The sequence below is a fragment of the Heterodontus francisci genome, chromosome 34 (assembly GCF_036365525.1).
Source record: "Heterodontus francisci isolate sHetFra1 chromosome 34, sHetFra1.hap1, whole genome shotgun sequence".
NCBI classification, from domain to species: domain Eukaryota; kingdom Metazoa; phylum Chordata; class Chondrichthyes; order Heterodontiformes; family Heterodontidae; genus Heterodontus; species Heterodontus francisci.
In genome coordinates, this window is record NC_090404.1 from 27,675,370 (window position 1) to 27,698,771 (window position 23,402).

Genomic DNA, 23,402 nt, shown 5'->3' on the forward strand with positions numbered 1-23,402 from the left:
TTACCCACTCGCTTAACCTATCTATATTCCCTTTGTACCCTCCTTATCTCCTCTTCACAACTTACTTTCCGACCTATCTTTGTGTCAGCAGAACATTTAGCAACCATACCTTTGGTCCCTTCATCCAAGTCATTTATGTAAATTGTAAAAAGTTGAGGCCTCAGCACATATCCCTGTGGCACACCACTCGTTACATCTTGCCCACCAGAAAATGACCCATTTATGCCTACTCTCAGTTTTCTATTAGCTAGGCAATCTTCTATACATGCCAACATGTTATCCCCCTACACCATGAGGTTTTATTTTCCACAATAACCTTTGATGTGACACCTTATCAAATGCCTCTGGAATTCTAAGTACAGTACATCCACCAGTTCCCCTTTATCCCACAGCACATGTTACTACTTCAAAGAACTCCAATAAATTAGTTAAACATGATTTCCATTTCACAAAACCATGTTGACTCTTACTGATTACCTTAATTTTTCCAAGTGCACCGCTATAATGTCTTTAATAATAGCTTCTAACATTTTCCCTATGACAGACATGAAGCTAACTGACCTTTAGTTTCCTGCTTTCTGCCTCCTTCCCTTTTTGAATAAAGGAGTCACATTCACTATTTTCCTATCTAATGGAACCTTCCCTGAATCTAGGGAATTTTGGAAAATTAAAACCAATCACTGAAATGTTACAGCGCAGAAGGAGGCCATTCAGCCCATCGTGTCCGCGCTGGCTCTGAAAGAGCAGTTCCCTCAGTTCCATTCCCCTGCCTTCTCCCAATAACCCTGCACTCTTCCTTTTCAGATAACTGTCTAAATCCCTTTTGAATGCTTCAATTGAACCTGCCTCCACCATGTTCTCAGGCCGCACATTCCAGACCTTAACCACTCGCCGCTACATGAAAAAGTTTTTACTCATGTCACTTTTGCTTCTCTTCCATATACTTGAAATCTGTGCCCTCTCGTTCTCTTATCTACGCTGTCCAAACCCCTCATGTTTTTCAATATCTGTATCAAATGACCTCTCGGTCTTCTCTTCAAGGAAAACAGTCCTAACTTCTCCAATCTATCTTCATAACTGAAATTCCTCAGCCCTGGAACCATTCTCACGAATCTTTTCTGTACTATCTCCAATGCCCTCACGTCCTTCCTCAAGTGCGGCCCCAGTACTGGACGCAATAATCCAGCTGAGGCTGAACTAGTGTCTTATACAAGTTCAACATAACTTCCTTGCTCTGGTACTCTACTCCCCTATTAGTAAAGCCCAGGACTCTATGCTTTATTGACCGCTCGCTCACTTGTCCGGCCACTTTCCATGACTTATGCATATGTACACCTAGGTCCCTCTGCTCCTGCACCCTCTTTAGAATTGTACCCTTTACTCTATATTGTCTCTCCATTTTCTTCCTACCAAAATGAATCACTTCACATTTTTCTGCATTGAACTTCATCTGCCACCTGTCTGCCCATTCCACCAACTTGTCTATGTTCGACACTATCCTCCTCACAGTTCACAATGCTTCCAAGTTTCATATCACCTGCATACTTTGAAATTGTGCCCTGTCACCAAGGTCTAGGTCATTAATATATATCAGGGAAAAATAGGGTCCCAACACTGATCCCTGGGGAACTCCACTACAAACCTTCCTCCAGCCCGAAAAACATCCTTAACTATTATTCTTTGCTTCCTGTCACTCAACCAATTTCGTCTCCTTGTTGCTACCATCCCTTTCATTCCATGAGCTACCATTTTGCTCACAAGTCTGTTGTGTGGCACTGTATCAAACGTGTTTTGAAAGTCCATGTACACCACATCAACAGCATTGCCCTCATCAACCCTCTCTGCTATCTCCTCAAAAAACTTCAAGTTAGGTAAACATGATTTTCCCTTAAGAAATCCATGCTGGCTTTCCTTTATTAACTCACAATTGTCCATGTGACTATTGATTTTGTCCCGAATTATTTTTCTTGAAGTTTCCCCACCACCATAGTTAAACTGATTTGCCTGTAGTTGCTGGGCTTATCTTTACACCCTTTATTGAACATGGGTGTAACGTTTGCAATTCTCCAGTCCTCTGGCACCACCCCCGAGTCTAAGACTGAAAAATTATGGCCAGTGCCTCTGCGATTTCCATCCTCACTTCCCTCAGTATCCTTGGATGCATCTCATCCGGCCCTGGTGTTTTATCACTTGAAGTTCAGACTGCCTATCTAACACTTCCTCTTTATCAATTTTAAACGCCTCCAGTGTCTGACATACCTCCTCTTTCAACATTGTCTGGGTTGCATCTTCTTGGTAAAGAGAGATGCAAAGTATTCATTTAATACCTCAGCTATGCCCTCTGCCTCCATGTGTAAATCCCCTTTCTGGTCCCTAATCAGCCTCACTCCTCCTTTTACTGTTTATATGCCTATAGAAAAATTTGGGATTTCCTTTAATGCTAGCTGCCAGTCACTTCTCATGCTCTCTCTTTGCTTCTCTTATTTGCTTTTTCACTTCCCCTCTGGACCTTCTATATTCAGCCTGGTTCTCAATAGTATTTTCTACCTGGCATCTGTCATAAGCACACTTTTTCTTCTTTATCTTAATCTCTACTTCTTCTGTCATCCAGGGAGCTCTGGATTTGTTTGATCTACTTTTCCCCTTCAAGGGAACATACCTTAACTGTGCCTGAACTATCTATTCTTTGAAGGTAGCCCATTGTTCATCTACCAGTTTTCCTGCCAGCTTTGACTCCAATTTATTTGCCCCAGCTCCATTCTTACCCCATTGAAGTTGGCCTTCCCCCAAGTTAATTATTCTTACCCTGGATTGTTATTTGTCCTTTTCTATAGTCAGCCTAAACCTTATGATACAATGATCACTATCCCCTAAATGCTCTCCTACTGATAATTGATCCACTTGGCCCACCTCATTCCCAACAACCAGGTCTAGCTGTGCCTCCTTTCTTGTTGGACTGGCAACATACTGTTGTAGAAAGTTTTCCTGAACACACTATAGGAACTCTTACTCTTCACTGCCCTTCACACGACTATTATCCCAGTCTATGTTTGGACAATTAAAGTCCCCCATCATAACTACCCTATAATTTTTGCACCTCTCTTTAATTTCCTTGCACATTTCTTCCTCCACGTCCTTCCCTCTACCTGGTGGTCTATTAAACAACACCGAGCAATGTAACTGCACCTTTTTTGTTCCTTAGCTCCAGCCAAATCGCTTCTGTCCTTGAACCCCCGGGACATCCCTTTTCTCCAGCACTGCAATGCTTTCCATAATACTGCCACCCCTCCCACTTTTTTCTCTTTCCTAAACACCTTGTATCCAAGAATATTTAACCCCCAGTCCTGCCCTTTTTTGAGTCAGGTCTCTGTTATAGTCACAACATCATATTTCCACAAGGCAATCTGCACCTGCACTTCACCAGTCTTATTAACCGGACTCCATGCATTCACGTACATGCACATTAACCCTGATTCAGACTTTATTACTTCCTCCCTTACTCTGACCGCACCTAATAATGTACTATTCCCTACTCTCATGCTGTTTATCTCCCCCAGTGTTCTGTGCACCTTGGTATTCCTCTCTAATACTTGCTCCTGGTTCCCACACCCCTGACTATTTACCAGTTTTGCTTCCCTCCAATCTGGGCTCCCTCTCAGGTTCCCATCCCCCTGACAATTTATTTTAAACCCTCCCCAACAGCATAGAATCATAGAAAGTTTAAGGCACAGAAAGAGGCCACTTGGCCCATTGTGTCTGTGCTGGATGAAAAATGATCCACCTATTCTAATCCCACCTTCCAGCATTTGGTCCGTAGCCCTGCAGCTTATGGCACTCAAGCTGGATATCCAGACTCCTTTTGAGTGAGTTGAGGGTCTGTGCCTCAACTACCCTTTCAGGCAGCGAGTTCCAGACCATCACCACCTTCTGGGTGAAAAAGCTTTTCCTCATCGCCCCTCTAATTTTTTCGACCAATCACTTGAAATCTCTGCCCCCTCGTCACTGACCTCTCTGCTAAGGTGAATAGACCCCTCACCTCCACTCTATCCAGGCCCCTCACAATTTTGTACATTTCAATCAGAACTCCCCTCAGCCTTCTCTGTTCCAAGGAGAACGACCCCAGCCTATCCAATTTTTCCTCATCACTGCCATAGAAAACTCATAGTTTACCATGGCAACATCCTCGTAAATCTCCTCTATACCCTCTCTTGTGCAGTTAAATCCTTACTGTAATGAGGTGACCAGAACTGCACACACTACTCAAGTTGTGGCCTAATCAATGATTTATACAGTTCCAGCATAACCTCCCTGCTCTTGTATTCTGTACCTCGGCTAATAAAGGAAAGGATTCCATATGCCTTCTTCACCACCTTATCGACCTGTCCCGCTACCTTCAGGGATCTGTGGACATTGAGTCCAAGGTCCCTCACTTCCTCTACACTTCTCAGTATTTTCCAATTAATCGTGTATTCCTTTGCCTTGTTTGACCTCCCCAAATGCATCACCTCTCACTTCTCCAAATTGAATTCCATTTGCCACTTTTCTGCCCATCTGACCAGACCATCAATATCTTTCTGCAGCCTACAGCTATCTTCCTCGCTATCTACCACACGGCCAAACTTTGTGTCGTCTGCAAACTTCTTCATCACGCTCCTTACATTTACGCCCAAATTGTTAATATACACCACAAAAAGCAGGGGACCCAGTACTGAGCCCTGTGGAATGGCACTGAAACCAGCCCTCCAGTCGCTAAAACAGCCGTCAGCAATTACCCTTTGTTTCTGCCACTGAGCCAATTTTGTATCCATCTTGCTGCATTTCCCTGGATCCCATGGGATTTGATTTTTTAAACCAGTCTGCCATGTGGGACCTTGTCAAAAGCCTTGCTAAAATCCATGTAGACCACATCGACTGCACTACCCTCATCTATCTTCCTTGTTACCTCTTCAAAAAATTCGATCAAGTTGGTCAAACAAGATCTTCCCTTAACAAATCCATGCTGACTATCCTTGATTAACCTGAGCCTTTCTAAGTGACTGTTTATCCTGTCTCTCAGAAAAAATTTAAATAATTTACCCACTAATGAGGTTAGACTGACTGGCCTGTAATTATTCAGTCTATCCTTCGTTCCCTTTTTAAACAGAGGTACAACATTAGCAATTCTCCAATCCTCCAACACCACACCTGTATCCAGTGAGGACTGGAAAATGATGGTCAGACCCTATTTCCTTTTTTGCTTCTTTTAACAGCCTAGGATACATTTCATCTGGCCCTGTTGATTTATCAACTTTCAAGGATGCTAATCCCATGAATACTGTCTCTCTCCCTATGTTTATCACATCCAATACTTCACACTGTTCCACCTGAACGACAATATCTGCATCTGTCTTCACAAAAGAGGGGGACGATGCAAAGTATTCATTAAGACCCATACCACTATCTTCCGCTCCTACACATAGGTTACTTTTTTGGTCTTTTATGGGCCCTGCTCTCTGCTTAGTTATCCTCTTACTCTTAATGTATTGATAAAACATCTTTGGGTTCACCTTGATTTTGCTTGCCAAAATTCTTTCATGCCCTCTCTTTGCTTTCCTAATTTCTTTTTGATTTCACCCCTCCACTTTCTATACTCCTCTCGGCTTTCTGTCGTATTGAGTTCTCGGTGTCGGGCATAAGCTTTCATTTCTGCCTTACCCTGTAGGCTCCTTGACATCCATGGGGCTCTAGATTTGGCCGCCTCACCCTTTTTCTTTGTGGGAACATGTTTACCCTGAACCCCTTGAATCTCCCCTTTGAATGCCTCCTACTGTTCTGACACTGATTTCAAGTAGCTGTTTCCAGTCCTTTTTCGCTAAATCACTCCTCAGTTTAGTAAAATTGGCCTTGCCCCAATTGAGAACTCTAACTCCTGTTCTATCTCTGTCCTTTTCCATGATTATATTAAAACTGACAGTGTTGATAATTCAGTCACCAAAATGCTCTCCCACTGCCACTCCTTCCACCTGTCCAGCTTCATTCCCTAAAACTAAGTCTAAAACTGTGCCCTCTCATGTTGGACTTGCTACATACTGGGCAAAAAGGTTCTCCTGAATGCACCTTCAAGAATTCTGCTCCCTCAATTCCTTTCACACTGAAACTAGCCCAGTTAATATTGGGGTAGTTAAAATCCCCTACTATTACTGCCCTGTTGTTCTTACGCTTCTCAGAGATTTGCCTACATATCTGCTCTTCTATCTCCCTCTGACTGTTTGGAGGTCTAGAGTACACTCCCAGCAGTCTGATTGCCCCTTTTTTGTTCCTTAGCTCAATCCAGATTGCCTCATTTGATGAACCTTCCAACATATCATCCCTCCTCACAGCTGTAATAGTTTCCTTGACCAAAATTGACACTCCCCTCCTTTCTTATCCCCCTCCCTATCGCATCTGAAAACTCTGTAAACAGGAACTTTGAGCTGTCCCTCCTTAAGCCATATTTCTGTAATAGCTATGATATCATACTGCCACGTGTCTATCTGTGCCCTCAGCTCATCTGCTTCATTTGCTATACTCCTTGAATTGAAATAGATACCCTTGAGCACTGCCAAACTCTTTTTTATTTTCTAACCTCTGTCTTCCAGCCTCATCCATTAATTTTCCGCCTTCCATTTTAATTTCGGATTTTGTCCCAGCTGAGTCTACCCTCAGGTCCCCATCCCCCTGCCAAACTAGTTAAAACCCTCTCCAACAGCGCCAGCAAAACGTCCCGCAAGGAACTCAGTCCCGGCTCTGTTTAGGTACAACCCATCCGGCCTCTCCATCTCCCCAGAGCCAGTCCCAATGTCCCAGGAATCTGAAGCCCTCCCTCCTGCACCATCTTTCCAGCCACACAATCATCTATCTTATGCTTCTATTTCTATACTCACTTGCACGTGACACTGGGAGTAATCTGGAGAATACTACTTTTGAGGTCCTGCTTGCTAATTTCTTACCTAGCTCCCTAAATTCTGACTGCAAGACCACACCCCTATTTCTACCTATGTTGTTGGTTCCAATTTGGACCACGACTGCTGGCTGTTCACCCTTCCCCTTCAGGATGCTGTGCAGCCGCTCAGTGACATCCCTGACCCTGGCACCAGCGAGGCAACACACCATCCTGGATTCACATCTGAGGCCACAGAAACACCTATCTCTTCCCCTGACTATTGAATCACCTATTGCTATGGCTCTTTCAGTCTTCCCTGTAGCCACCTGTGCAGCCGAGCCACCCATGGTGCCATGGACTTGGCTCTGGCTGCACTCCCCAGGTGAAGCATCACTTTACTCAGTGTTCAGAACTGAATACCTGTTGGAGAGTGAGATGCACTACCTGCCTTATTCTTTTTGACTGTCTGGCGGTCACCCATTCCCTCTCTCCCTGCATACTCTTAAGCTGTGGGGTGACCACTTCTATAAACGTGTTATCCACGTGGCTCTCATCCTCATGACTGCACCACAGTGTCTCCAGCTGCCACTCAAGTTCCAAAACCCGAAGCTCAAGCTGCTTCAATTGACGACACTTCCTGCACTAATGGTTCTCCAGGATAACACATGAGGTGCACTCTCGAGGTTGAAGCAACCCTGCCATTCCTTTATTTATTCGTTGACCCTTTGCTACCTTACCAATACTACAACAGCTTAGAATTATTAATAAAACCTTACTAGTACTGATAAATCCTACTAAAAATCAATACAGTTCACTAGTTAAAATAAACCTGACTCAGATAAAATACCAGCTACTCACTTGTTCCTTATTATTAAACTATTTGCACACGCACCCTCAGAATAACGTACTAACTCAGCTATTTAGAGTTATTCCCTAACAGCAGTTACTCACCAATCAATCACCTTGCAGCTTTCCTGTGATGTTTCAAACTCCAGCGTGCCTGGACTCCTCTCCCAGAAGATAAGCACTAGCAAGTTTCCCTGCCGACTCTCACCCACTGCAAAAGCATCTCCAGCACTCACATGCCTCTGACCACACTGACACTGTGCATGCTCCAGACATAGGTCGATACCGGCTGCAGATGCGACTCTCAAACGCACTGTTGCCCCCGACCCACCGCCTTTTCCTATTGGTCCGAAGCTGCCGTCAATCAGAGGGCGGACGGTGTGAGATGAGCATGCGCAGCCGGCAGGGTCTGAGACAGAGAGTGTGGTTCCAGCAGGTGAGAGGGAGGTGGGTTAATAAAGCTCGGGGCTCGCAGGCTGCAGACACACCGAGTGCGGAGCCAGGAGACAATCGAAACAGCGAGATCACAACAAACAACAAGATCAACCCCCAATTCTTTTGGAGGAACTAAGGATTAATAAACCACAATATCAAAGGGCAAAACTTTAAAGGAAACTGAGCTCAGTTATAAAGGGGCCTGGGGGAGGGGAGGGAGGAACCATTTGGGACACAGCACAGGGCAGGAGGTCCTCCCTCCCCTACTCCCTGTTTCCACAAAGACTCCCCTTGGACTGGGCCACACCTGGCACAAGGTGCAGGAAGCTGCAAGGCTGAGCTGTGGACTGGGAGGTTTGACTGACAGGCCTGGGGAGGGGGATATCAGGGCAGGTACACACACTGCTCCCCCTTTTCCTCCTGGGATCTTTTACTGGAGTCGTGTTGCTGAGTGTTTCCAAACTCTGTCTCCCTATCCCGGTAATGTAGGTGGATTGTAGGTTGCTATGAGTGTTGGACTATATTGCCTCTCCTCATTCTTCCTCCTTCTCCCACTCCAAGTTCCAGGCTGCAGGTGTCAGTGGCTCGATACGCCCAGATGTGCCTGAAACATTAACTCTGTTTCTCTCTCCATAGATTTAGATTTTTTTTTTAGATTTAGAGATACAGCACTGAAACAGGCCCTTCGGCCCACCGAGTCTGCCGACCATCAACCACCCATTTATACTAATCCTACACTAATCCCATATTTCTACCACATCCCCACCTGTCCCTATATTTCCCTACCACCTACCTATACTAGGGACAATTTATAATGGCCAATTTACCTATCAACCCGCAAGTTTTTGGCATGTGGGAGGAAACTGGAGCACCCGGAGGACACAGGGAGAACTTGCAAACTCCACACAGGCAGTACCCAGAATTGAACCCGGGTCACTGGAGCTGTGAGGCTGCAGTGCTAACCACTGCGCCACTGTGCCGCTGCTTGACCTGCTGAGTATTTCCAGTATTTTCTCCTTTTATTTCAGATTTCTAGCATCCGCAGTATTTTGTTTTTGTCTTATTGCACGAGTTACTTGCAGAATCATAGGCAGTGCAGGTGCAAGAGCTGGATGGAGGCAGTCGTGTCGGATCCTCAGCGGGTGAGAAACCGCCGAGTGCAGGGGAGGAATGAAGCAGCTGGGTGGGTGGAGAGACTTCAGAAACATCCTATGTGGGCCACACCACCCCCAATAAGAAGCTCCTGGTCCCACGTTTGCGCCGAGCGAGGCGGTAGCTGCGGGGCGTCTCCCGGTGACAGGCTCAGGTTAACAGCCACCAGTTTTCGTGCAGAAGGGCACATGCACGGCCATCCTCGGCTAGGAAGCAGGAGGAGAGAATGTTGTGGATTTCTATCCTGGACGGACAGAGATGGCTTTTGTAAACTCCTTTTACAGGAGAGGATTTGCAGACAGGGAATTTCAAACGAAACATCACATCAAGATCTGACAGAGTCACTCGATTCATCAGGACCTGAATATCATCAGCTTTGAATGTGGAAGGGAAAGGGTTTGTCTGTTCTGTCTGTGGGAAAAGATTTCAGGTATCAGTGTGACTAGAAAAGCACTGAGATACACAAAGCCCTGGTTAGACCACACCTGGAGTATTGTGTTCTGTTCTGGGCACCACACCTCAGGAAGCATGTATTGGTCTTGGAGGGAGTGCAAAGGGTTACATTACGAGGAGAGATTACACAAATGAGACTTACAGTCATTATGGCACAAAAGGAGGCTGTTTGGCCCCATTAGTCCATGCCAGTTCTATGTTCTCTCCTCATTGCCCTGCAAGCTTATTTCCCTCAGGTGCCCATCCAATTTCCTTTTGACATCATTCATCGACTCCGCTTCCACCACCCTCGTGGGCAGCGAGTCGTTGTGTAAAAATGTTCTTCCTCACATCCCTCCTGTATCTCTTGCCCAGAACCTTAATCTGTGTCTCCTAGTTCTTGTACCATCAGCGAATGGGAGAAGCTTCTCTTTGTCTTATTTAAATCTGTCGTAATTTTGAACACCTCTAACAGATCTGCACTCAGCCACCTGTGTTCCAAGGAGAACAAACACAGCTTGTCCAACCTAACAGTGTCGATGAATTCCCTCATCCCTGGAACCATTCTGGTAAATCTCCTCTGCACCCTCTCAAGGACCTTCCCATCCTTCCTAAAGTGTGGTGACCAGAACTGGATGTAATACTCTAGTTGTGGCTGAACCAGAGTTTTATAAAGGTTCCCCTTAACTTCCCTGCTTTTGCACTCAATACCTCTGTTTATCAAGCCTAAGATCCCATATGCTTTGCTAACTGCTCTCTCAATATGTCCTGCCACCTTCAATGATCTATGCACATGAATCCCCAGGTCCCTCTGTCCCTGCACAATCTTTAGATCTGTGCCATTTATCATATATTGCCTCTCTTTATCCCTTCTTCCAAAATGCATCTCCTCACCATGAGGGTTGTATTTCCTGGAATTTAGAAGATTAAGGGTTGAGTTGATCGAATTTTTCAGGATATTAGAACTGATAGTGTAGATCAGGAGTGTCCAACTTTTCTGCATGAGAGGCCACATTCTAATTTTTGTCCTACATAGGGGCCGATGAGCAACTTTCAGAAAGGTAAAGGTATTAGAAATTTATTTTACTATTCATCAAAACAACAAAAATGTGCATGTTTGTCAATCAGCTCTCTCTCTCTCTGCCTCTGTCTCTTTCTCTAGCTTTGCCCCTCCCTCTGCCTGCCCCTCCCTCCCTCTGCCTGCCCCTCCATCTCTCTGCCTGCCCCTCCATCTCTCTGCCTGCCCCTCACTCTCTCTGCCTGCCTCTCTCTCTCTGCCTGCCTCTCTTTCTGCCTGCCTCTCTTTCTCTCTGCCTGCCTCTCTCTCTGCCTGTCTCTCTTCATCTCTCTGCCCACCTTTTTCTCTCTCTCTGCCTGTCTCCCCCTCTGCCTGCCTTTCTCTCACTCTCTCTCACTCCCGCTCTCTGCCAGTCTCTCACTCTCTCTGCCTGTCTCTCACGCTCTCTGCCTGTCTCTCACTCTCTCTGCCTCTCTTACTCTCTCTGCCTGTCTCTCACTCTCTCTGCCTGTCTCTCACGCTCTCTGCCTGTCTCTCACTCTCTCTGCCTCTCTTACTCTCTCTGCCTGTCTCTCACTCTCTCTGCCTGTCTCTCACTCTCTCTGCCTGACTCTCACTCTCTCTGCCTGACTCTCACTCTCTCCACCTGTCTCTCACTCTCTCTGCCTCGCTCTCTCTCTCTCTGCCTCGCTCTCACTCTCTCTGCCTCGCTCTCTCTCTCTCTGCCTCGCTCTCTCTCTCTCTTCCTGCCTCTCTCTCTGCCTGTCTATCTCTCTCTTTGCCTGTCTCTCTCTCTCTGCTAGTCTCTCCTCTCTCTGCCCCTGTCTCTTTCTCTCTCTGCCCCTGTCTCTTTCTGTCTCTGCCCCAGTCTCTCTCCGTCCCTGTCTCTCCCTCTTTCTCTGCCCCTGTCTCTCTCTCTCTCTCTCTGACCCATCTCCCTCTAACTCTGTCTGTCTGTCTCTCTCTTCCTGCCTCTCTCTCTCTCTTCCTGCCTCTCTCTCTCTTTGCCTGCCTCTCTCTCTGCCTGCCTCATTCTCTCTCTGCCTGCCTCTCTCTCTCTCGCTGCCTGCCTCTCTCTCTCTCTGCCTGCCTCTCTCGCTCACTCTGCCTGCCTCTCGCTCTCTCTGCCTGCCTCTCACTCTCTCTGCCTGTCTCTCGCTCTCTCTGCCTGTCTCTCGCTCTCTCCGCCTGTCTCTCTCTCTCTCTCTCTCACAGCCGCTCTCTCTCTCTCTCTGAGTGTGTGTGTGTCTCTCTCTCTGCCCCTGTCTCTCTCTCTTTCTCTGCCCCTGTCTCTCTCTCTCTCTCTCTGACCCATCTCCCTCTATCTCTGTCTGTCTCTCTCTGCCTGCCTCTCTCTCTCTCTGCCTGTCTCTCTCTCTCTCTCTGCCTGTGTCTCTCTCTCTCTCTGCCTGTCTCTCTCGCTCTCTCTTCCTGCCTCTCTCTCTCTGCCTGCCTCTCTTGCTGCCTGTCTCTCTCTCTCTCTGCCTGTCTCCCCCTCTGCCTGCCTTTCTCTCACTCTCTCTCCCTCTCTCGCTCCCGCTCTCTGCCAGTCTCTTACTCTCTCTGCCAGTCTCTTACTCTCTCTGCCTGTCTCTCACGTTCTCTGCCTGTCTCTCACGCTCTCTGCCTGACTCTCACTCTCTCTGCCTGACTCTCACTCTCTCTGCCTGTCTCTCACTCTCTCTGCCTCACTCTCTCTCTGCCTGCCTCGCTCTCTCTCTGCCTGTCTCTCACTCTCTCTGCCTGACTCTCACTCTCTCTGCCTGACTCTCACTCTCTCTGCCTGTCTCTCACTCTCTCTGCCTGTCTCTCTCTCTCTCTGCCTGCCTCTCTCTTTCTGCCTGTCTCTCTCTTTTTGCCTGTCTCTCTCTTTCTCTGCCTGCACCTCTCTCTCTGCCTGTCTCTCTCTCTGCTAGTCTCTCCTCTCTCTGCCCCTGTCTCTTTCTCTCTCTGCCCCTGCCCCGTCTCTCTCTGCCCCGTCTCTCTCTCCCCCTGTCTCTATCTGCCCCTCTCTCTCTCTCTGACCCATCTCTCTCTATCTCTGTCTGTCTCTCTCTCTCTCTCTGCCTGCCTCTCTCTCCTCCTGCCTCTCTCTCTCTCATCCTGCCTCTCTCTCTCTCTCATCCTGCCTCTCTCTCTCTCTCTTCCTGTCTCTCTCTCTCTCTCTTCCTGTCTCCCTCTATCTCTGTCTGTCTCTCTCTCTCTGCCTGCCTCTCTCTCTCTCTCTTCCTGCCTCTCTCTCTCTGCCTGCCTCTCTCTCTGTCTCTCTCTCTCTCTCTCTCTCAGCCTCTCTCTCTCTCTCTCTCAGCCTCTCTCTCTCTCTCTCAGCCTCTCTCTCTCTCTCTCTCAGCCTATCTCTCACTCTCTCTCTGCCTGCCTCTCTTCATCTCTCTGCCCGCCTCTCTCTCTCTCTGCCTCTTTTCCTCTCTCTCTCTCGCTGCCTCTGTCTCTTTCTCTCTCTCTGTCTCTCTCTGTCTGCCTCTCTCTCTGTATCTCTGCCAGCCTCTCTCTCTCTCTGCCTGCCTTTTCCCTTTCTCTGCCTGTCTCTCTCTCTTTGCCTGTCTCTCTCTCTCTTCCTGCCTCTCTCTCTGCTAGTCTCTCTCTCTCTGAGTGTGTGTGCGTCTCTCTCTCTGCCCCTGTCCCTGTCTCTCTCTGCCCCTGTCTCTCTCTCTCTCTCTCTGCCTGCCTCTCTCTCCTCCTGCCTCTCTCTCATCCTGCCTCTCTCTCTCTCTCATCCTGCCTCTCTCTCTCTCTCTTCCTGTCTCTCTCTCTCTCTCTCTCTTCCTGTCTCCCTCTATCTCTGTCTGTCTCCTCCTCTCTCTCTGCCTGCCTCTCTCTCTCTCTGCCTGCCTCTCTCTCTATCTTCCTGCCTCTCTCTCTGCCTGCCTATCTCTCTCTCTCTGCCTGCCTCTCTCTCTCTCTGCCTGCCTCTCTCTCTCTCTGCCTACCTCTCGCTCTCTCTGCCTGTCTCTCTCTCTCTCTCTCTCTCTCTCTCTCTGAGTGTGTGTGTGTCTTTCTCTGCCCCTGTCTCTCTCTCTTTCTCTGCCCCTGTCTCTCTCTCTCTCTCTTTCTCTGCCCCTGTCTCTCTCTCTCTCTGAGCCATCTCCCTCTATCTCTGTCTGTCTCTCTCTCTCTGCCTGCCTCTCTCTCTCTCTGCCTGCCTCTCTCTCTCTCTGCCTGTCTCTCTCTCTCTCTCTGCCTGTCTCTCTCTCTCTCTGCCTGCCTCTCTCTCTCTGCCTATCTCTCTCTTTGCCTGTCTCTCTCTCTCTCTGCTAGTCTCTCCTCTCTCTGCCCCTGTCTCTTTCTCTCTCTGCCCCTGTCTCTTTCTCTCTCTGCCCCTCTCTCTCTCTGCCCCTGTCTCTCTCTCTTTCTCTGCCCCTGTCTCTCTCTCTCTTTCTGACCCATCTCCCTCTATCTCTGTCTGCCTCTCTCTCTCTCTGCCTGCCTCTCTCTCTCTCTGCCTGCCTCTCTCTCTATCTTCCTGCCTCTCTCTCTGCCTGCCTCTCTCTCTCTCTCTGCCTGCCTCATTCTCTCTCTGCCTGCCTCTCTCTCTCTCTGCCTGCCTCTCGCTCTCTCTGCCTGCCTCTCGCTCTCTCTGCCTGCCTCTCGCTCTCTCTGCCTGTCTCGCTCTCTCTCTGCCTGTCTCTCTGCCTGTCTCACTCTCTCTTCCTGCCTCTCTCTCTCTGCCTGCCTCTCTCTCTGCCTGCCTCTCTCTCTGCCTGCCTGTCTCTCTCTCTCTGCCTGTCTCTCTCTCTCTCTTCCTGTCTCCCCGTCTGCCTGTCTCCCCCTCTGCCTGCCTTTCTCTCACTCTCTCTCACTCTCTCGCTCCTGCTCTCTGCCAGTCTCTTACTCTCTCTGCCAGTCTCTCACACTCTCTGCCTGTCTCTCACGCTCTCTGCCTGTCTCTCACGCTCTCTGCCTGTCTCTCACTCTCTCTGCCTCTCTTACTCTCTCTGCCTGTCTCTCACCCTCTCTGCCTGTCTCTCTCTGCTAGTCTCTCTCTCTGAGTGTGTGTGTCCCTCTCTCTCTGCCCCTGTTTCGCTCTCTCTGCCCCTGTCTCGCTCTCTCTGCCCCTGTCTCTCTCTCTCTGCCCCCGTCTCTCTCTGCCCCTGTCTGTCTCTCTTTTTCTGCCCTGTCTCTCTCTCTCTCTCTAACCCATCTCCCTCTATCTCTGTCTGTCTCTCTCTCTCTGCCTGCCTCTCTCTCTTCCTGCCTCTCTCTCTCTCTTCCTGCCTCTCTCTCTGCCTGCCCCGTCTCACTCTGCCTGCCTCTCTCTCTCTCTCTGCCTGTCTCTCCCTCTGCCTGCCTCTCCCTCTTTCTGCCTTGCTCTCACTCTCCCTCCCTCTCTCGCTCCCGCTCTCTGCCAGTCTCTCACTCTCTCGGCCTCTCTTACTCTCTCTGCCTGTCTCTCACTCTCTCTGCCTGTCTTTCTCTCTCTTTGCCTGTCTCTCTCTCTCAGCCTATCTCTCGCTCTCTCTCTGCCTGCCTCTCTTCATCTCTCTGCCCACCTTTTTCTCTCTCTCTGCCTGTCTCCCCCTCTGCCTGCCTTTCTCTCACTCTCTCTCCCGCTCTCACTCCCGCTCTCTGCCAGTCTCTCACTCTCTCTGCCTGTCTCTCACGCTCTCTGCCTGTCTCTCACTCTCTCTGCCTCTCTTACTCTCTCTGCCTGTCTCTCACTCTCTCTGCCTGTCTCTCACTCTCTCTGCCTGACTCTCACTCTCTCTGCCTGACTCTCACTCTCTCTACCTGTCTCACACTCTCTCTGCCTCGCTCTCTCTCTCTCTGCCTCGCTCTCACTCTCTCTGCCTCGCTCTCTCTCTCTCTGCCTCGCTCTCTCTCTCTCTGCCTCGCTCTCTGCCTGTCTATCTCTCTCTTTGCCTGTCTCTCTCTCTCTGCTAGTCTCTCCTCTCTCTGCCCCTGTCTCTTTCTCTCTCTGCCCCTGTCTCTTTCTGTCTCTGCCCCAGTCTCTCCCCGCCCCTGTCTCTCCCTCTTTCTCTGCCCCTTTCTCTCGCTCTCTCTCTCTGACCCATCTCCCTCTAACTCTGTCTGTCTCTCTCTCTCTTCCTGCCTCTCTCTCTCTCTTCCTGCCTCTCTCTCTCTTTGCCTGCCTCTCTCTCTGCCTGCCTCATTCTCTCTCTGCCTGCCTCTCTCGCTCTCTCTGCCTGCCTCTCGCTCTCTCTGCCTGCCTCTCGCTCTCTCTGCCTGTCTCTCGCTCTCTCCGCCTGTCTCTCTCTCTCTCTCTCTCTCACAGCCGCTCTCTCTCTCTCTCTGAGTGTGTGTGTGTCTCTCTCTCTGCCCCTGTCTCTCTCTCTTTCTCTGCCCCTGTCTCTCTCTCTCTCTCTCTGAGCCATCTCCCTCTATCTCTGTCTGTCACTCTCTCTCTCTCTGCCTGTCTCTCTCTCTCTCTCTGCCTGTGTCTCTCTCTCTCTCTGCCTGTCTCTCTCTCTCTCTTCCTGCCTCTCTCTCTCTGCCTGCCTCTCTCGCTGCCTGCCTCTCTCTCTCTCTCTGCCTGTCTCTCTCTCTCTCTGCCTGTCTCCCCCTCTGCCTGCCTTTCTCTCACTCTCTCTCCCTCTCTCGCTCCCGCTCTCTGCCAGTCTCTTACTCTCTCTGCCAGTCTCTTACTCTCTCTGCCTGTCTCTCACGTTCTCTGCCTGTCTCTCACGCTCTCTGCCTGACTCTCTCTCTCTCTGCCTGACTCTCACTCTCTCTGCCTGTCTCTCACTCTCTCTGCCTCGCTCTCTCTCTGCCTGCCTCGCTCTCTCTCTGCCTGCCTCGCTCTCTCTCTGCCTGTCTCTCACTCTCTCTGCCTGACTCTCACTCTCTCTGCCTGACTCTCACTCTCTCTGCCTGTCTCTCACTCTCTGCCTGTCTCTCACTCTCTGCCTGTCTCTCTCTCTCTCTGCCTGCCTCTCTCTTTCTGCCTGTCTCTCTCTCTGCTAGTCTCTCCTCTCTCTGCCCCTGTCTCTTTCTCTCTCTGCCCCTGCCCCGTCTCTCTCTGCCCCGTCTCTCTCTCCCCCTGTCTCTATCTGCCCCTCTCTCTCTCTCTGACCCATCTCTCTCTATCTCTGTCTGTCTCTCTCTCTCTCTCTGCCTGCCTCTCTCTCCTCCTGCCTCTCTCTCTCTCATCCTGCCTCTCTCTCTCTCTCATCCTGCCTCTCTCTCTCTCTCTTCCTGTCTCTCTCTCTCTCTCTTCCTGTCTCCCTCTATCTCTGTCTGTCTCTCTCTCTCTTCCTGCCTCTCTCTCTCTCTGCCTGTCTCCTCCTCTGCCTGCCTTTCTCCCCCTCTGCCTGCCTTTCTCTCACTCTCTCTCCCTCTCTCGCTCCCGCTCTCTGCCAGTCTCTTACTCTCTCTGCCAGTCTCTTACTCTCTCTGCCTGTCTCTCACGTTCTCTGCCTGTCTCTCACGCTCTCTGCCTGACTCTCACTCTCTCTGCCTGACTCTCACTCTCTCTGCCTCGCTCTCTCTCTGCCTGTCTCTCACTCTCTCTGCCTGACTCTCACTCTCTCTGCCTTTCTCTCACTCTCTCTGCCTGTCTCTCTCTCTCTCTGCCTGCCTCTCTCTTTCTGCCTGTCTCTCTCTCTTTGCCTGTCTCTCTCTTTCTCTGCTTGCACCTCTCTCTCTGCCTGTCTCTCTCTCTGCTAGTCTCTCCTCTCTCTGCCCCTGTCTCTTTCTCTCTCTGCCCCTGCCCCGTCTCTCTCTGCCCCGTCTCTCTCTCCCCCTGTCTCTATCTGCCCCTCTCTTTCTCTCTGACCCATCTCTCTCTATCTCTGTCTGTCTCTCTCTCTCTCTCTGCCTGCCTCTCTCTCCTCCTGCCTCTCTCTCTCTCATCCTGCCTCTCTCTCTCTCTCATCCTGCCTCTCTCTCTCTCTCTTCCTGTCTCTCTCTCTCTCTTCCTATCTCCCTCTATCTCTGTCTGTCTCTCTCTCTCTGCCTGCCTCTCTCTCTCTCTCTTCCTGCCTCTCTCTCTCTGCCTGCCTCTCTCTCTGTCTCCCTCTCTCTCTCTCAGCCTCTCTCTCTCTCTCTCTCAGCCTCTCTCTCTCTCTCTCAGCCTCTCTCTCTCTCTCAGCCTATCTCTCACTCTCTCTCTGCCTGCCTCTCTTCATCTCTCTGCCCGCCTCTCTCTCTCTCTGCCTCTTTTCCTCTCTCTCTCTCGCTGCCTCTGTCTCTTTCTCTCTCTCTGTCTCTCTCTGTCTGCCTCTCTCTCTGTATCTCTGCCAGCCTCTCTCTCTCTCTCTGCCTGCCTTTTCCCTTTCTCTGCCTGTCTCTCTCTCTTTGCCTGTCTCTCTCTCTCTTCCTGCCTCTCTCTCTGCTAGTCTCTCTCTCTCTGAGTGTGTGTGCGTCTCTCTCTCTGCCCCTGTCCCTGTCTCTCTCTGCCCCTGTCTCTCTCTCTCTCTCTCTCTGCCTGCCTCTCTCTCTCTCTCCCTGCCTCTCTCTCTATCTTCCTGCCTCTCTCTCTGCCTGCCTCTCTCTCTCTCTCTCTGCCTGCCTCTCTCTCTCTCTGCCTGCCTCTCTCTCTCTCTCTGCCTACCTCTCGCTCTCTCTGCCTGTCTCTCTCTCTCTCTGAGTGTGTGTGTGACTTTCTCTGCCCCTGCCTCTCTCTCTATCGTCCTGCCTCTCTCTCTCTCTCTCTGCCTGCCTCTCTCTCTCTCTGCCTGCCTCTCTCTCTCTCTGCCTGCCTCTCTCTCTCTCTCTGCCTACCTCTCGCTCTCTCTGCCTGTCTCTCTCTCTCTCTGAGTGTGTGTGTGTCTTTCTCTGCCCCTGTCTCTCTCTCTTTCTCTGCCCCTGTCTCTCTCTCTCTCTCTGAGCCATCTCCCTCTTTCTCTGTCTGTCTCTCTCTCTCTGCCTGCCTCTCTCTCTCTCTGCCTGCCTCTCTCTCTCTCTGCCTGTCTCTCTCTCTCTCTCTGCGTGTCTCTCTCTCTCTCTGCCTGCCTCTCTCTCTCTGCCTATCTCTCTCTTTGCCTGTCTCTCTCTCTCTCTGCTAGTCTCTCCTCGCTCTGCCCCTGTCTCTTTCTCTCTCTGCCCCTGTCTCTTTCTCTCTCTGCCCCTGTCTCTCTCTGCCCCTGTCTCTCTCTCTTTCTCTGCCCCTGTCTCTCTCTCTCTTTCTGACCCATCTCCCTCTATCTCTGTCTGCCTCTCTCTCTCTCTGCCTGCCTCTCTCTCTCTCTGCCTGCCTCTCTCTCTATCTTCCTGCCTCTCTCTCTGCCTGCCTCTCTCTCTCTCTCTGCCTGCCTCATTCTCTCTCTGCCTGCCTCTCTCTCTCTCTGCCTGCCTCTCGCTCTCTCTGCCTGCCTCTCGCTCTCTCTGCCTGTCTATCTCTCTCTCTCTGCCTGTCTCGCTCTCTCTCTGCCTGTCTCTCTGCCTGTCTCGCTCTCTCTTCCTGCCTCTCTCTCTCTGCCTGCCTCTCTCTCTGCCTGCCTCTCTCTCTGCCTGCCTCTCTCTCTGCCTGCCTGTCTCTCTCTCTCTGCCTGTCTCTCTCTCTCTCTCTTCCTGTCTCCCCGTCTGCCTGTCTCCCCCTCTGCCTGCCTTTCTCTCACTCTCTCTCACTCTCTCGCTCCTGCTCTCTGCCAGTCTCTTACTCTCTCTGCCAGTCTCTCACACTCTCTGCCTGTCTCTCACGCTCTCTGCCTGTCTCTCACGCTCTCTGCCTGTCTCTCACTCTCTCTGCCTCTCTTACTCTCTCTGCCTGTCTCTCACCCTCTCTGCCTGTCTCTCTCTGCTAGTCTCTCTCTCTGAGTGTGTGTGTCCCTCTCTCTCTGCCCCTGTCTCGCTCTCTCTGCCCCTGTCTCGCTCTCTCTGCCCCTGTCTCTCTCTCTCTGCCCCCGTCTCTCTCTGCCCCTGTCTGTCTCTCTTTCTCTGCCCTGTCTCTCTCTCTCTCTCTAACCCATCTCCCTCTATCTCTGTCTGTCTCTCTCTCTCTGCCTGCCTCTCTCTCTCTCTTCCTGCCTCTCTCTCTCTCTTCCTGCCTCTCTCTCTGCCTGCCTCTCTCACTCTGCCTGCCTCTCTCCCTCTCTCTGCCTGTCTCTCCCTCTGCCTGCCTCTCCCTCTTTCTGCCTTGCTCTCACTCTCCCTCCCTCTCTCGCTCCCGCTCCCTCTCTCGCTCCCGCTCTCTGCCAGTCTCTCACTCTCTCGGCCTCTCTTACTCTCTCTGCCTGTCTCTCACTCTCTCTGCCTGTCTCTCACGTTCTCTGCCTGTCTCTCACGCTCTCTGCCTGACTCTCACTCTCTCTGCCTGACTCTCACTCTCTCTGCCTGACTCTCACTCTCTCTGCCTGTCTCTCACTCTCTCTGCCTCGCTCTCTCTCTGCCTGCCTCGCTCTCTCTCTGCCTGTCTCTCACTCTCTCTGCCTGACTCTCACTCTCTCTGCCTGTCTCTCACTCTCTCTGCCTGCCTCTCTCTTTCTGCCTGTCTCTCTCTCTTTGCCTGTCTCTCTCTTTCTCTGCCTGCACCTCTCTCTCTGCCTGTCTCTCTCTCTGCTAGTCTCTCCTCTCTCTGCCCCTGTCTCTTTCTCTCTCTGCCCCTGCCCCGTCTCTCTCTGCCCCGTCTCTCTCTCCCCCTGTCTCTATCTGCCCCTCTCTCTCTCTCTGACCCATCTCTCTCTATCTCTGTCTGTCTCTCTCTCTCTCTCTGCCTGCCTCTCTCTCCTCCTGCCTCTCTCTCATCCTGCCTCTCTCTCTCTCTCATCCTGCCTCTCTCTCTCTCTCTTCCTGTCTCTCTCTCTCTCTCTCTCTTCCTGTCTCCCTCTATCTCTGTCTGTCTCTCTCTCTCTTCCTGCCTCTCTCTCTCTCTGCCTGTCTCCTCCTCTGCCTGCCTTTCTCCCCCTCTGCCTGCCTTTCTCTCACTCTCTCTCCCTCTCTCGCTCCCGCTCTCTGCCAGTCTCTTACTCTCTCTGCCAGTCTCTTACTCTCTCTGCCTGTCTCTCACGTTCTCTGCCTGTCTCTCACGCTCTCTGCCTGACTCTCACTCTCTCTGCCTGACTCTCACTCTCTCTGCCTCGCTCTCTCTCTGCCTGCCTCGCTCTCTCTCTGCCTGTCTCTCACTCTCTCTGCCTGACTCTCACTCTCTCTGCCTGTCTCTCACTGTCTCTGCCTGTCTCTCTCTCTCTCTGCCTGCCTCTCTCTTTCTGCCTGCCTCTCTCTCTTTGCCTGTCTCTCTCTTTCTCTGCCTGCACCTCTCTCTCTGCCTGTCTCTCTCTCTGCTAGTCTCTCCTCTCTCTGCCCCTGTCTCTTTCTCTCTCTGCCCCTGCCCCATCTCTCTCTGCCCCGTCTCTCTCTCCCCCTGTCTCTATCTGCCCCTCTCTCTCTCTCTGACCCATCTCTCTCTATCTCTGTCTGTCTCTCTCTCTCTCTCTGCCTGCCTCTCTCTCCTCCTGCCTCTCTCTCTCTCATCCTGCCTCTCTCTCTCATCCTGCCTCTCTCTCTCTCTCTTCCTGTCTCTCTCTCTCTCTCTTCCTGTCTCCCTCTATCTCTGTCTGTCTCTCTCTCTCTGCCTGCCTCTCTCTCTCTCTTCCTGTCTCTCTCTCTCTCTCTCTCTTCCTGTCTCCCTCTATCTCTGTCTGTCTCTCTCTCTCTTCCTGCCTCTCTCTCTCTCTGCCTGTCTCCTCCTCTGCCTGCCTTTCTCCCCCTCTGCCTGCCTTTCTCTCACTCTCTCTCCCTCTCTCGCTCCCGCTCTCTGCCAGTCTCTTACTCTCTCTGCCAGTCTCTTACTCTCTCTGCCTGTCTCTCACGTTCTCTGCCTGTCTCTCACGTTCTCTGCCTGTCTCTCACGCTCTCTGCCTGACTCTCACTCTCTCTGCCTGACTCTCACTCTCTCTGCCTCGCTCTCTCTCTGCCTGCCTCGCTCTCTCTCTGCCTGTCTCTCACTCTCTCTGCCTGACTCTCACTCTCTCTGCCTGTCTCTCACTCTCTCTGCCTGTCTCTCTCTCTCTCTGCCTGCCTCTCTCTTTCTGCCTGCCTCTCTCTTTCTGCCTGCCTCTCTCTCTTTGCCTGTCTCTCTCTTTCTCTGCCTGCACCTCTCTCTCTGCCTGTCTCTCTCTCTGCTAGTCTCTCCTCTCTCTGCCCCTGTCTCTTTCTCTCTCTGCCCCTGCCCCGTCTCTCTCTGCCCCGTCTCTCTCTCCCCCTGTCTCTATCTGCCCCTCTCTCTCTCTCTGACCCATCTCTCTCTATCTCTGTCTGTCTCTCTCTCTCTCTCTGCCTGCCTCTCTCTCCTCCTGCCTCTCTCTCTCTCATCCTGCCTCTCTCTCTCTCTCATCCTGCCTCTCTCTCTCTCTCTTCCTGTCTCTCTCTCTCTCTCTTCCTATCTCCCTCTATCTCTGTCTGTCTCTCTCTCTCTGCCTGCCTCTCTCTCTCTCTCTTCCTGCCTCTCTCTCTCTGCCTGCCTCTCTCTCTGTCTCTCTCTCTCTCAGCCTCTCTCTCTCTCTCTCTCAGCCTCTCTCTCTCTCTCTCAGCCTCTCTCTCTCTCAGCCTATCTCTCACTCTCTCTCTGCCTGCCTCTCTTCATCTCTCTGCCCGCCTCTCTCTCTCTCTGCCTCTTTTCCTCTCTCTCTCTCGCTGCCTCTGTCTCTTTCTCTCTCTCTGTCTCTCTCTGTCTGCCTCTCTCTCTGTATCTCTGCCAGCCTCTCTCTCTCTCTGCCTGCCTTTTCCCTTTCTCTGCCTGTCTCTCTCTCTCTTCCTGCCTCTCTCTCTGCTAGTCTCTCTCTCTCTGAGTGTGTGTGCGTCTCTCTCTCTGCCCCTGTCCCTGTCTCTCTCTGCCCCTGTCTCTCTCTCTCTCTCTCTGCCTGCCTCTCTCTCTCTCTGCCTGCCTCTCTCTCTATCTTCCTGCCTCTCTCTCTATCTTCCTGCCTCTCTCTCTCTCTCTGCCTGCCTCTCTCTCTCTCTGCCTGCCTCTCTCTCTCTCTGCCTACCTCTCGCTCTCTCTGCCTGTCTCTCTCTCTCTCTCTCTCTCACTCTCTCTGAGTGTGTGTGTGTCTTTCTCTGCCCCTGTCTCTCTCTCTTTCTCTGCCCCTGTCTCTCTCTCTCTGAGCCATCTCCCTCGATCTCTGTCTGTCTCTCTCTCTCTGCCTGCCTCTCTCTCTCTCTGCCTGCCTCTCTCTCTCTCTCTGCCTGTCTCTCTCTCTCTCTGCCTGCCTCTCTCTCTCTGCCTATCTCTCTCTTTGCCTGTCTCTCTCTCTCTGCTAGTCTCTCCTCTCTCTGCCCCTGTCTCTTTCTCTCTCTGCCCCTGTCTCTTTCTCTCTCTGCTCCTCTCTCTCTCTGCCCCTGTCTCTCTCTCTTTCTCTGCCCCTGTCTCTCTCTCTCTTTCTGACCCATCTCCCTCTATCTCTGTCTGCCTCTCTCTCTCTCTGCCTGCCTCTCTCTCTCTCTGCCTGCCTCTCTCTCTATCTTCCTGCCTCTCTCTCTGCCTGCCTCTCTCTCTCTCTCTGCCTGCCTCATTCTCTCTCTGCCTGCCTCTCTCTCTCTCTGCCTGTCTCGCTCTCTCTCTGCCTGTCTCTCTGCCTGTCTCGCTCTCTCTTCCTGCCTCTCTCTCTCTGCCTGCCTCTCTCTCTGCCTGCCTCTCTCTCTGCCTGCCTGTCTCTCTCTCTCTGCCTGTCTCTCTCTCTCTCTCTTCCTGTCTCCCCGTCTGCC

At 51.2% G+C, this 23,402-nt stretch overlaps 1 protein-coding gene across 1 annotated transcript in view; it reads right to left on the minus strand.

Moving 5' to 3' along the window:
- LOC137348767 (zinc finger protein 850-like) overlaps positions 1-23,402 on the minus strand; it is a 546,053-nt gene that overhangs the window by 405,633 nt on the left and 117,018 nt on the right. The window lies entirely within an intron of this gene.